Source organism: Delphinapterus leucas, chromosome 20, assembly GCF_059928025.1.
Source record: "Delphinapterus leucas isolate spDelLeu-1000000601 "Yukka" chromosome 20, BTC_Dleu_Yukka2, whole genome shotgun sequence".
In the NCBI taxonomy this organism is placed as follows: domain Eukaryota; kingdom Metazoa; phylum Chordata; class Mammalia; order Artiodactyla; family Monodontidae; genus Delphinapterus; species Delphinapterus leucas.
In genome coordinates, this window is record NC_143148.1 from 58,461,820 (window position 1) to 58,476,611 (window position 14,792).

At 50.0% G+C, this 14,792-nt stretch overlaps 1 long non-coding RNA gene across 1 annotated transcript in view; it reads right to left on the reverse strand.

Annotated features, from left to right (window-relative positions):
- LOC149744721 (uncharacterized) overlaps nucleotides 1-14,792 on the reverse strand; it is a 78,986-nt gene that overhangs the window by 6,469 nt on the left and 57,725 nt on the right. Inside the window, exon 2 of the long non-coding RNA XR_016391051.1 lies at nucleotides 9,311-9,387. This is a non-coding gene — a long non-coding RNA (uncharacterized LOC149744721). The remainder of the gene's footprint in view (nucleotides 1-9,310; nucleotides 9,388-14,792) is intronic.

A 14,792-nucleotide genomic window follows, 5' to 3' on the forward strand; every position in this document is an offset into this window, starting at 1 on the left:
AAAATCCCTGACCCTGCCTTCTGCTGATCTGCAGTGTTTCTCTGTGTCTCAGGAGTCACTGTTTTAGGGCAAGCACACAGGGAGATGGGGGTGACCCAGATGACACAGCAGCTTAAATGCGGCCCCAGCGTGTCCCCACCCCGGGGAGACAATGCTGGATGGAAAGTCGGGTGGATGCACTCATTGCGGCAAAGTGGGGACTGTGCTCCCTGAGCAAGTGCTCTGCAGACAAAGGGAAACTGAGTCGAGGAATGTTAATTGCTTCTGGTACCGTCCCGTTTAGCCATGGATTAACCCTTATCAGCAAGTGGCTTCTTAAGTCTAATTCTGTCCCAGAAGGGAGGCTTGGCCTGTGCCGAGCTGAAGTCGGCCCTCATTTCCCAGGATTACCTGGCCAGTGGGGTCCCACACTAATCCCCACCTCATTTTAGTTAATTTCAACCTCCTGCACAAACCCTTTCCCCGAAGCTACCAATAAGAGACAAAAAAAAAAAAAAGAAGCCCAGCTTTGCTTCCTCCTCCTGTCCTTGCCCAGATTTTCGGAGATAGGAATGAGCCTGGAAAAGCCACCAGCAGACTCCAGAGCCCCAGAGAAGTGGACAGACTTTCCCCTGGGGAAAGGCCGACGTCCTCTTTCTTCCAGGCTGTGCAGAGGTGCCATCTGTGCCCGTCGCTGGGCAGGGGCATGCGTTTGGACCTTGCAATCCCCTGGGTTAGCTGCTCTCTGAGCCTCTCTGGTTGGGGACGACCAGGACCCCTTCGTGGGGCCGAGTTGGGGCTTACAGCCTCTCCCGGGTCCCGCGTGGGGCAGCCTGCTCGGTTGCGATTATTCATCATGGTGGAGAGTTGGTCCAGGACTTTTTCAGGGGTCCCACTAGAGACTGCATCTTCTTTCTCTCCTTTCTTTCCCCAGCTAGCATGGGGAGCAGATTCTACAGGAATAACCAGGACAGGCCTGTGAGTCTGTGCCCTCCTTGCTAGGGATCAGCTCAGGGCAGGGGGCCGATCACACTGAGTCTACCCTCAGTGGGAATTCACGGGGAGGGGGCAGCGCTGCAGCTGTGTGAGCTCACAGATGACTCGGGGCCTGAAGCAGCCAGGTGCCTGGGGAATAGATTACGCCCCCCAGATCGACTCCTAGTGGCTGAGCTGGGGACTTCGGCCAGAAATGGGGGACCCGCAGGGAGAGCAGAGGCACCCCCATGGGGGAGAGGCTGCACTTTCCTCCCACTGGGTTTTTATTAATACGTCCCTCTCTATTTGAATTTCCTCCTGTATGCAAGAGAACAAGACAAAAATTCAAAACACCTGGTAGTTCAAAACTTACTCATTAAAAAAAAAATCCTGCTAATAAAGATGATAGCAGAAAAGATGAAGTCCAGATGAACCACAGCTGCTGGTTCAAGTGACAAATTCGCATCCCTTTCTTCTCTGTGAGTGGGGAAAGGGGAAGGTATCAGCGGTTTAAAGTCGTTTAATGCAGATTTCCATCGTTGTTATCCTAAGTGGAATCATTGTTATCGTTGTAATAACATTTACCCAGCGTGCCTGCGCTGGGTGCCCTGCATATGGCGACCACATTGTCTCACAGAAGCCTGGAGCTTCCCGGCCCTGACAAGGGGGATGCTTCACGGGGCGTGGGGAGGGGGCTGGCGGGCAGGACGCGTAGGCCTCCCGATTCGGTTTGGCGGTGTTTCCCAGAATCTCGCAGACTCTTTGCAGCAGAATACTAAACGCCTGGCACATCGAACGGAAGGGGACTCTGCACTTGCTTAAACAAATGCCGCAGATTACTCTTAAGCACATGAAATGAGTTTCCCCATCGATAAAAACAGACAGATGCGAATGCCTCCCTCACAGAATTACTGTTGGGGTGTTCAAGGAAGATGATCCAGGCAAACAACAGGACAAGGCACTGACTACTGTTAAAATTCAGCAACTATTATTATTGTGGTTGTTACTGTTATGGTTACTATTGACAAGCAAACCCAGGCCCAGAGAGGGAAAGCAACCGGCCCAGGGTCACACGGTGACGAGGGGGCCAGCACCCACTGTGAACCCCACTTTGGGGCTCTCCCCAGCTCCACATCCCCTAGCGCCCAGTTGTCACTTCCTTATTGTGTGGACCAACTCCGGGCTGAGGTGGGGGGTGCTGAATGCTGAGTCCCTTCCCTCGTCTGGGTTCCCTACAGGCCCTCCCCCAGAAGGCATTTCCTCTGCTCCCGATGAGAAGAGAACATTTCAGGGTTCTCCCTGTTAGAGGCGTGATGACTCTCTAGGTGTTTAGGTTCCCATCAGCCGGGGCTCCGAATGGGGCTGACGTGAACCATCTCAAGGCAGGAGGTTCCAGCAGAATGACCTTGTGGCCATTTTCTTAGGGAAAACAGGCCAATCGAGGCTTGATTCTTCTGGTTCCCACACACTCCAGTGGGATGGGGACGCCAGTTTGGCTGCACGATTCTGTCCGCATTCAGAGTTTTTTCTCGCTCATTCCATAACCCGATCAGGATTCCGAGCCCATGTGTGTTGGGCTGTAGCTGGAAGCCCAAGCTCAGGGCTATAACCACGGCCTTCAGGCCTGTCTCAGTGACCGAGGCAATTTGGGGGTCAGTTGAACAGAAGCGGACTGCAAGTTCACAAGAAGGCCAAGTTGTGTGAACAAAATGCTTATGAGATTCCCGGGTTCACATCTCGCCTTGAGGTGGCCTCACAAGTCTCCCCGGCAGGCAGCAGCAGGCCAGGTGGTACAGCTGTCGACGGGGAAGAATGACGAAAGGCTGGCCAGCCAGCGCGTGGGGCCGGCACGAAGCACATATGGATCATCGGTAGATCATAGAATCGAGTGGTTCAGAAACGTAACACGTCGTGTTCTCTTCCAGTAGTGGGCGGAAAGATCTGGGTAAGATGAGAAGCAGCTTGAATCCGTTCCATGGAAGATTCCAGAAGGGGTTAGCGTTCTCTAATTCCCACTGCTGATTCTGCCCTATAGACTTTGTCAGGCACTGGCGGCTGAAGCATACCACCTTCCTCATTCATGGGTTTTCCATCCAGGAAAAACTAGGAAATAATGGGAAACTTGAAAGAAATCCCTCAGCACGTGTTTCCACACCAAAGAGGCTATGCTGTTTCCCTGTCTGGAACCTCTGAGCAGCTTGAGGTCGATGCACCCACCAGATGAAGAGTCTGGAGGCTAACATCTGCTCTTCGGTCAACTGCACCCAAGGGCATGTCCAGGAAAGGCTAGTTGGAGTGGACTCTCTCTGGTTGCCTCTGTTTGGTTCTGGGTCAGTTACGGCCTGTGTGGTCAGGGTCCATTTGGTCTTGGCAGCTCAAGAGCGTGAGCTCTGGAGCCAGGTTGCTCCTCCCATCCCTGCTGTGCGTCCTTGGAAAGTCAGTTAATGTCTCTGAGCCTCAGAGGTTTACACTCTTCATATGTAAAGCGGGGATATTAAAAAGTACCACGTCACTTGGCTGTGAAGATGAAACGCCGGGGGTGGGAGGGAGAGTGATGTATGTAAAGTGCTTCACCCAGTGCGGGGCACAGGGTAAGCCCTCTTTAAGGATGTGTTGCTATTATTGGTGTTATCATCCTTATTCAGATAGTACCCATTAGCAAGCACAGCTGTGATCCCAGCTTCTGTTTTGTAGAATAGAAAGAGCCAGAGGTGGGAGAAGGCAAAACCAGGAAGAGAAATTCGTGGGAAAATGTCCCAAGTCTTTCTGAGCTCCTCTGCTCCATCTGTGAGTGGGATGGAGAGGATGCACCTACTCTAGTTGGGTTGCTGAGCTCTCGAGAGGGAAGGGGTCAATGGCAGGCCTCTACCTGCAGGAAATATGTTCTTTAGGCAAACCTCTGGGACCTTTCCCTTCCTGGGTTGGTGTCTCCTTCTGACCTCAGAGGTGAGTCTGGCCAATCCTTTGGGCTATTCGTGTCTGTCGTGTTTGAGATCCCCAGAAGCTGCCCCAGGACAAGGATTCTAATGTGAGTTGTTTATTTGGGTGGTGATCCTAGGGAACACCAGCAGGGGAGTGGGCAGGTGGAGAAGGGACCCAGAGAAGGGACAGAGTCAACTGGGGAGAGGTTGGGGGTGTCATTATCAAGCAAGTTAATCTGGGAAATGATGTAGAGCACAGACCTCAGAATTATCGCACCCAAGGAGAGGGAGCTGGGGTATTTACACGCCAACCCTCATTAGTCGCTGACTGCGGGCTACTCCTGTGGGGGGGGAGGGCGGTTAATTCCCTGGAACTCTGTCCCGCCATGCATGTGTGTAGGCAGAACAGACTCTGGGGACCTCGGACAGCCCTCCACCAATGAGATGGGAGTGCCGACAGCTGGAAGAGGTTAGGCAGTGCCCCGATGGTGTCAGCTACAGATCACTCAAGAACATCGTCTGCCTTCCTCTAGCCTACCTTGACTTCTTCCTCTGGTTTTATTTCTTTCGTATTTATTTCCCAGTGTTGAAAGGCTGCTGCCCTGCAACTATATTTTCAACTTATTTTACTGGGTATATCTTGTGCCCTGTGTGGCTGGTAAGTTCTCTTGAGGGCGGGAACACGGTTTCCAAATGCTCAGATAACAGGACACAAATTCCAAACACAGATGTGTTCATGGGTTTCCTCTGTCCCTTGAGGCCACTGCAGAATATTCTAAAATCGCCAACACTGCCTTTCTCTTCCCAAAGGAAAGTCTTCAGCGAATGAGCAGCTAGGTCTACAGCATAATAATGGAATGAGGGGCTGGGGGGAGAGGAAAGTGGCTCAGGGCTCAGAGTGGAGTTTGGGAAGGACTTTCAGCGTGCACAGCTCTGATGCAGCATCTGGGCACACAGGGAAAGGAGGACAAGGAGGGTCTTTCCAAGCATGCTGTTAGGGATGGTAGGTCCAAGTCCCTTTGTGGTTTTAAAGAAAAGTAAGTAAAGTATTGGAGTTATTCTGAAATTACTTTTGATTGGTATACTGTGTATTTGGATTGCAATGGATTTTTGAGACTGAACTACGTAGATTCTGGGCTTAGGTAAGGACTCAACTGTATTTTCCAGAGGGCAAAAATGCACATGCCATAGGTAACCAGTAAATGCTTGTTGAATGAATTAGTGGATATTTGTGAACGTTTAGAGCTGGAATATGCCTTAGAGACTCTAGTCTAGGTATGTGAAGCTCAAATGCCTCTGTAAAATTTCCAGATAAGATGCAAGATGTCCAGTGAAATTTGAATTTCAGACTAAAAAAGAGTACTTGTTAAAGTATAAGTATGTCCTAAATATGACATGGGACAAACTTACACTAAATTTGCTAAATCTGGCAGCCTAGGTTTAGGAAATGTGCCAGTCGTGGAACTTAATCAAGTGCAACAAGCCATCAGAGGATCGGGAGAGCCGGGGAGTGGGGGTGTTTCAGGATTGGTGGGCACAGGTCCTAAGTGCATTTCTTTAAAAAAAAAAAAAACACAACAAAATCATCCTCTGGGCAAAACAAAATGCACCTTTTAAGCTAATGTCCTTATTTTAAGTAAGGAATCTGAAATGCAGAGGAGAGGAGAAGCAAGGAGCCTGCAGACCCCAGGCAGTCAAGGCAGAGACGAGGCTGGACCCAGGTTCCTCCCCCGCGGGCCGCTGTCCGCCTGCCCCACATCACAGGGCAGGGTGTGCGCGTGTCTAAATGTGTGGCTTTTGATGCGCGCCCACCTTCAGAGGGCAGGTGATGGGCGAGTATTCAGGGTAAGAGCAATTTCGTGGATCACTAGGCGTAGCCAGTGCACATTCTCCCCAAAGACCCTGAGTAGACCCCCTTGGTCTCCTGTTGCATCCAGCAGACACTATGGCTTTTCTCCCAGTGCAGCCAGCTGGTATTATTTTTCTTCATTTTTGCCATCTGAGGTGCTCTTGATGAAGGTACAACAGTTGGGACATTAGGTAACATATTCCATATCTTGGGCAAGTTATCCTGCCTTTCGAGTCTCGTTTCCCTCATCTGAAAAATGGGAGGATGTCAGGTCTCTGATCTCTAATGATGGGGACCGGTGCGCCCCACTTTGCCTGGGAGTGTCCTGGTTTATGCCCGTTGTCCAGTGTAGTCATCAACTGTGCTCCCTTTGTACCCTCCAAGCCATCCTAGTTTGCATGAAAATGAATGGTACCCTCCTAGGCAGTGGTGTGCCAGAGTCGCCCAGCATGGGCTCTCCAGACCTGGTGACTCTGTGTTCCCAGCGAGGTCCCACAGGTAGCTTGAAATCAGCCACAGACAGAGTAGTTACATCACGGCCATGAGCAAGCACTGCTTCCGCCCAGAGAACTGGCTGTTAACACTCGTCAGCACACCGCTGACTCTGCTCTCGCGGTCGACGACCACGTTACATGCCTGTCTGGACAAACTGCCAGGTAGTCAGTGAGTGAGCATTTGACTCCAGAATCCATTTTAGTTTTAGTTTTAGTTTTTGGCTGCGTTGTGTCTTTATTGCTGCACGCAGGCTTTCTCTAGTTGCGGTGAGCAGGGGTTACTCTTCGTTGCGGCGCACAGGCTTCTCATTGCGGTGGCTTCTCATGTTGTGGAGTATGAGCTCTAGGCGCGTGGGCTTCAGCAGTTGTGGCACGCGGGCTCAGCAGTTGTGGCTCCCGGGCTTTAGAGTGCGGGCTCAGTAGTTGTGGCGCACGGGCTTAGCTGCTCCACGGCACGTGGGATCTTCCCGGACCAGGGCTCGAACCCCCGTCCCCTGCATTGGCAGGCGGATTCTTAACCACTGTGCCACCAGGGAAGTCCCCAGAATCCATTTTTAAAAAGATATTTTGGTCCATCCATGTTGTTGCAAATGGCAAGATTTCATCGTTTTTACAGCTGAGTAATATTCCATTGTACAAATGTACCACATCTTCTTTATCCATTCCTCTGTCGATGGACGCTTAGGTTGCTTCTGTATCTCAGGTATTGTGCATAATGCTGGGAGGGCAAAACGGGTGGTGGGGGTCAACAGTATGAGACGGAAGGAAACTAGACTTCTGGTGGCGAGCATGCTGAGTGTGGACAGAAGTACAAATGGAATCCTGCACACATGAAACTTATATAATGTTATAAACCAATAAAAATTTTAAATAATGAAAAAAGCTACTTTGGTGACGATTGAGTTGACATAATCAGTGTTCTAGTTCTTCTGTAATTGACGCATGAAAATGTCCACTTAAGCCAATGTCTGTCCTGGTCCTCAGTGGTTATAACGCTGTGAAAGCAAAGTTCCCTGGCTTTGAGTGAGTTTTTCTGTTTCATCCGTCAGTTTGGTTGGATGGACCTGGTTACTGTGGGACACAGTGTCTCAGCAAAGCTGAAAGCCCCAGATGCTCTCGAGGAAAGAGCAGCTTGCAGTTGGCTATTCCGGGTCGCCCCCTGCTTGGGTGACCATTTCACCTGATGCTCTTCTGAAAAAGCGCATTTAAAATGCAGCCTTTGTCACGTGTGGAGAGGCTGCAGGTGAGGCTAGCTTTGCTCCTGGGCTTCCTTCCCCGTGTCTAGGCCGACAGGCTAGGAACTTTTCCCTTGAGATGGGGAGTCTTTTCCCCACCCCACCCTTGGGAAGGGGTGCTGATATCTCCCCACCCTCCAAGAAGGCATGCCTGAAATATGCTGTGTGTGCCCTGAGCGCAGCCACTCACAGAGCCACTCCTCCGACCTCTGAGCTCCTTACGTCATCGGCAGGGAGCCCAAGACCCAGGGGTCACGGATGCTAAAGGCAACACAGAGGGTGAGCGCCGAGGCTTCAACTCCCAAGAAGGCTGAGATTCAAGCAGCCTAGAACATCAGAACGGTGAAGGCCCTTAGCGGTGATAAAGTTACCCCAACTCATTTTACAGATGGGGAAACCAAGGCTGAGAGTGGGCGGGGCCTCCAGGGAGGCGTCTGGACCTGGTTCCCCAGGAGACCTGACGCCGATGAGACACAGACACTTAGAGCACCGCACCTCTTGGGTCCCAGTTTGCTCGTCTACAAACTGGGGAGATGAAGTGTCTACAGCTGAGGGGTTTTGAGACTGAAATGAGATAAAGCCTGCAAGGCGCACACAGAATGCGATGGTTATGCAGCATGGAACTGGACCCATGCAGTTTGATAATCAGAAGTTTGCTGTTATTGTTAGTTGTTGTTGGGGTTTTGTTTTGTTTGCAGTGGCTGTAATTCACCGCTTCTCAGAATCTGTGATCCCCCTTCTTTCCTTCCTTCCTGCGAGGAACCTGAACCTCCTAGTCATGTGATTTGTTCAGGCCCCAGGTGGTTTGGAAAAATCACATACTTCGACCTGCTTTGACACCGTTATAGATTCAAGAATGGGGCTGCAACATAAACCCATCCAATCAGAGCAAATCTCGGGACTTCGGTTGGGTGAGGTGGGGAAGACACCCTGTCTCCTCTCCTGTAGGTGAAGAAGGAAGCATGGAATCTGGTGCAGTTGGCAGCTACCTGACCACCTCGAGGGAAGTCATTGTGTAGGTGGAGCTGCCCTAGAGAAAGAGAAGCACAAGTCTGGTGGCACTGTCAACTGCTGGAACAAACCGAGCCTGAAGCTCGCCTGATCTCTGGATTCTCCAGTTATATGGGTCCATAAATTCAAATTAATGCTTAAACTAGTCTGGATATGTGCTACTTGCACCCTAATCCATTGAAATGCTTTTCTGCGGTGAGGCAGTGCCAGAGCCTTCCAGCTAAATGAGACAGTGTACAGTGAGATAGTGACAGTGAAAAGCATCTCCTACAGCACTTAACACATAAAGGCGCTCCACTGAAAATTCTTAGCTCTCCCTTCCTTCCATCCCTATTGTATTCAAAGCAATTTCAACTACACCGTCTAAAGTTAGATTTCCAGACTGCTCACAGAAAAAAGGCTCTTTGGCCTGGACTGTTTGGGGCTTTTTCAAGTAATTGCATGCCTTGGCAAATCTTAAGACGATGCCTTTATTCCTCCCTTGAGACAGAGTATGTGACACACAGACCCGCTTGGAATGCAGTGAAGCACCAGAACACCAGCTACAGGGTTGAATTTGAATCTGGGAACTGGTTATGTTCAGTTAGGATTTTAAGAGCTGCTCTCCCCCCATTCCGCTTGCTGCTCGGGACTCAGAAGCAAAGACAGGGGTCCAGCTGAACGTCACTCCTTAGGCCAGCGGGCGGCTCTCCCCTCCAAAGTGCAGCTCAGGGACCCAGGCCTCTCCCGCACTGCAGCTCTCACCTCCTGCAGCAGGGGTTCATGACCCGCACCCTTGGACCACGGGGAACCCAGGAGGTCCACAGACTAGGATGGGAAAAACATTCTACCGCTATTTGCACTAACCTCTCGCTGAATCATAGATGGTGCTTCCGACGTGAATGCGGGCAGCAAATGACGGCAGCACCAAGGAAACTTCTCCCCTGCAGAAATCAGATATTTTCATGTCACATTTCCGCTGTTGTGGATACCCTGAAACTTTGTCTATCCTCGTTCGAAATTACAGTTGACATCTTGTTGGTGAACGTATTTGTCAAGAAGTGCCTACATTACTACATCACAGATGTTTATGGTTATTGCAACGCTCTCCTGTGACCCTAGTATGCTGGTTGTTATTACTATTATGTAATCATTATGTCCCCACGTGTCAAATGTCCCTGTCATCCTCCCCAGGGAGACTGTGAACTCCTTGATGACAAGGGCCGTGTCTGACCCATTTTTATTTCCTGTGTTGAGCACACGGTTGAGAATCCAGTAGGAACCTAGCAAATATTGGGCCAAGTGAATAATGAGGATGTACAGTTACTTTACGACACTCTTGTCATAAGCAAGGTGAGAGGCCTTCTCAAGGGACATGCTGGGACATGCACTTAAACGTGGACCACATCCAAAACCCTGCTTCCAAGTGAGGTTTGCCTGCTCGGTCACACTCGTTGAAAATCAGTCCCACAGAGGTTGGGATTGACATGTATACACTAATATGTATAAAATGGATAACTAATAAGAACCTGCTGTATAAAAAAATAAATAAAATAAAATTCAAAAAACAAAAAGAAAGGAAATCAGTCCCCCCCCACATACACGTGCACACGTACACGCACACACTTACACACACATGTACACACATACACACAGCAGCCAGAAGCTGCCCCCGGCCTCCAAGGAGAATATTTATGATTTTTAATAAATTGGGACCACGGCTCATTAAGCTCCTCACCCGCACCCCCGACGCCCCTGCAGGGCCCTGACGGTTGACTTTACATATCTGAGCGCAGTGAGGCCGCGCATGCCACACCGATGAACTCACAGGGGACCCGGCTCTGTCCCTGCCGCCCAGAGAGCGCTCCTCTTTCAAATCAGATTAAAAGAAAACAAGAGTGTGGCCCATCCCCAGTGCGAGGAGCACGGAATTGTGTACTTCACTGAAGGAGGAATGTGGCCCATTAATTACTATTTGTCGTCAATTAATTGCTATTTGAAATATGGCCCCAGCTGTGAGCAGCAGGGGAGTGACAGTCGTGTGCTTACGAGCTGGTGTAATTCATCCTGGGGGCGGGCAGGGAGGCCCACGGAGGTTTGGGGCATTTTTGTCGGGAGAGGAAAGATCCAGCAGCACGTTTCCTGAACTCATGAGTAACAATGATAAGTGAGGGGCTTGGGCCATCGGGGGCCCAGGCCAATGTATCCCATGCAGTTTAGAGGTGGGTCTTGGAGCCGGCATGGTTTTCTGGGGCAGTAACTGAACATTCCTGGCCACTGACGCCAAGGGCGGGCTTGACGTGGGCGGGGGTGGGGATGGTGTGGGGCAGCAAACTCCTTCCCTGCGGTGGGTTAAGGGACCTCATGGTCAAGAGACATTCACGGGCCAGCTGCTCATGCAGGGGAGGAAGGAGCGGGGTGGCAGGGGGGTGGGGGGCGTGATTTCATTCCCGTGGTTCCCCACCCCGACTCCGATCACCAGCCCAGGGGCCTGGGCAGTGACTTAGGTTAGTCAGTGAACTCAGGGCCAGCTGGTCCCAAAGCTTGGCCGTGGGGCTGAGTGTCCAGCAGTGCAGTTATTTCAAGTGTTAAGACAAGAGCGTCCCTCTTTGGGGCGATTTTTGAGTGAAGGATAACAGACATAGGGTAAAAGGGCGCAAAGCTTAAGCTCTATAAACTTTGCAAAGCGGACGCGCCTGTGTAACCATGACCCGGCTTGAGAGCCAGACGCCCGCCAGCCCTCAAGGCTGTCCTGTGTCCCCACCCAGGTCGTTCCCCCCACAGAGGAGCCCCCTGTTCTGGTCGCTCTCGCAGGAGAGGTTCTGGCTGTTTCTGAGGCTTTGACCGGGCTGCGACCGTTCCTCTCACTTAGCATTAGGGCTGTGACGCCCGTCTGGCCCGCAGCGTGCAGCCCCGACTTTCTCACTGTGAAACGGCAGCACTTCTCAAAGCCTTTGGTCTCAGCACACTTTCACTTCCTTTATGTCTATGAATGTATACTGAAATTTAACAAAATGGAGAAATTTAGAAACATATTTATTAGCTTATTTGGAAAAGTAATAAACATACTACGTGTTATTATAAATAACACGTTTTAATAAAAATGGCTACATTTTCAAAACATTGCAGTGAGTGGAGTGCCCTTGTTTTGCCTTTTTACAAATCTCTCTGTATCTCACTCAACAGAGAGCTGGGCTCTCACATCTGCCCCTTCATCCTGTCTGCTGCGAAGTCACGTCACGCAGGAGTTCTTCTGGAATTCTCCTCCAGATGCTCTTGCGATGGGAGTATGAAAGCAAACGGATCTTGGTGATGTTATGAAAATGCTCTCTCAGGTCCCCTGAAAGAGTCTCGGGGACTCCCAGGGTCCCTGCACCCCACTCTGAGACCCTCTGCTGGACGCTATTCCAGTGTGCGAATATGTCACAACGTATTTTCCATCCTCGTGTTGATGGACATTTGCGCTGCTTTCAGTTTGGGGCCATTATGAATGAATTTGCTATGGACATTTCTGCGCGTGTCTTTCGGTACACCCCCCCACCCACACATACACACGCAGTTTTGTCGAGCACATACCTAGGAGCGGGATTGTTGCGTCCTAGGGTGGCTCAGATTAGGTTCAGCAGCTCTTCCCAAACTGTTTTCCAAACTGGTTGTTCCAGGTGGTACCCACCCCCCTGACCCCGGGCAGCATATGAGGGTGCCAGCTCATTTTTCTCCTCTTTTATTAAAAGTAAGTGATCTTATCACAGCATGGTGATAGTCAATGTAGGGGAAGAAAACCTGTGAACCACGTGTATTTTTAAAACCTTCCATTTGGAAATAATTTTAAGTTTTCAGAGTTGCAAGATTAGTAAAGAGAGTTTCTGAATACAGTCCACCCACTAAAGGTAACTTCACACCTGACCCGTGGACCTTGATCAAGATGGAGAAACCAACACAGCTACAGTACCAAGACACGACCTCACTGGGATCTCTGTTTCCCACGAAGGCCCCCTTAATGCTCCAGGATCCCATCCAGGGGACCACGTCACATCTAGTTGTCACATCTCCTTAGGCTTCCCCGTCTGTGACGGTTTCCCAGACCTCCCTTCTTTTCTGTGGCCATAATGCTCTGAAGAGTCCTGGTCAGATCTTGTGCAGAACGTCCCTTATATTGGGCTTGTCTACTGTTTGCTCTTGATTAGACTTGAGGATATGGATTTGGGGGAAGAATGCCACAGAATGGATGTGTCCTTCTCATCCCACCTATCAGGAGGTGCATGCTGTCCGAATGGCTTATCATGGGTGACGATCACTTGATCACTTTGGGCGATGCCTGCCAGCTTCCTCCACTGAAAGTTCCCTGTTCTCCCCTCCCATACTCTATTTGGTTAGGAGAGAGTCACCAAGTCCAGCCCATATTTAAGCTGCACGTCTTGGAGGGCAGAGTATCCGAGAATTTGTGGACATACGGCTACAACCGTAACAGCAATCGATAGGTCTTTCAGGGGAGACACTGTGAGGCTCTGCAGCTATTCTGCTTCTCTTAAGGTCCCGCCTACTAACTTCAGCATCATTGGTAGATCTTGCCACAGCAGCTCTTCCTAGTGATGATTTCTGATTGCCCTCATTCCTTGTACATTTATTATGTGGAATTCTTTTGTAGGAAGGGTTTGTCCCCTCTCTTCCATTTATTTATTTATTCAATCATCTATTTATATCAGGATGGGCTCATGGACATTTATTTTGTTGTTCGGGTAATAACCCAATACTCTCATTATTTATTTTGTTGTTCAAATGGTTCCATTTTGGCCATTGGAAGATCTTTTGGATTACTGACTTCTGTGTCCTCTTGACACTGCCCATCTTTTATTTAAAAACACACACTTTAATTTCTGGCACTACAAGATGCTCCAGACTCATCTTGTATTTTCCCAGCACAACCTTCAAATCGGATCTTCAAGGAGCTTTGAACCAGGTTCCTTTTCAACCTTCTCTAAAGTTATGCTGCTTATTTACACGTGGAGAGTATTGTATAGGGTATTCTGATTTCCACAGGGTAAAAATGAAATGTTTCGTGTCATCAGTGGTTGAATGTGTGTTTTCTGCTCTATCTTTATGACGTAATCAAGCATCTGTTTTCCTGGTAACTTTCTTTCACAATTACAATGCTTATTTATAAAGCAGGTAAGGACTGCTACATGGTGGGGGCACCCTGTGGTTGCGGATCTGTAACACTGGAGTCAGCAAGCGGCTGGTGGGGATGTGGGCGGCGGCAGCTGAGGGCACAGACGCTTCAGGCTTCTCCGTGACTGGCGTGATGTATGTTGACCAGGTCACTGCACCAGTGTTTGGCCATTACTGCATCAGAAAGCAATGCAATCACCCAGGGTGACTGCGCTGGCAGACGGGACTCTCAGATATAAACCCCTAGGAATTCTACCCATTAAACATTCTTCACACCATCCTCGACATGGGTGACGCACTGAGTGGATAATCACACAATTTAGTGATGATGATTTAGACCCGTGACGCTACTCTAAACCCATGTAAAAACATAGCTGGTGTTGAAAATGGTGCTGAGAATTCACGGCACAGCAGGGCCACGGCTCTTTTCTGCGGGAATGGAAGGCTTCTGATTTCACTCCTGACCAGTGGTCACTGAGCTCCTGAAGCCATAATTTTGGGTTCCTCCTGAGCCCCCAAATGTCAATGCTCTTTGACACTTTTCCCTTGAAGTGAGCAGTGTGACCTGGGCATGTGGGCCACCTCTCCATTCGGGCAGGAGGTCGCAATCTGCACGCACATCTGCTCTCCGTCCCAGAGAAAGGCGCTGACATCTGAGGGACAGAATGGCATTTCCATGTTGGTTGCCATGGTGTTTTTGGCAGGAAAGGGACTAGAAAGGGTCTCTCTCTGGGGAGGGTATCTATCTTCTGATATAATTAGCCCATGTGAATCTCACCTCCTGTGGTTCCCTGGCCCAGGAGCTGTGCATTTGTCAAAGGGCTGTGATGGGACCCCCCACCTTGCAAGGGCGACATGGGGCTGAGGAATTTGCATCACCAGGAGCCCGCCTTGGGGGCTCTTCGTTCCTGATTCATGACCTAAACTGCCCGCCTCAGAGCCGCCTGCTCTGAGCAGCCTTATTCAACCAGAGCTGAAGCCATTGGAAACGAGAGCTTATGGAAACTCAAAAATCACCATCAAAATTTTCTCTCTTTCAAAGGCTGGATCTCAGTGAACGCCTTTCAGTTATTTTAGTGGGTCCTGTTGAAGAATAATTTGGGGCAAAAGGGCCCATCAAAGCACTTAAGGAAAATGCGTACAGCAATGCAGAAAGCGTTCTTGTATTTTAGCTCCTCTC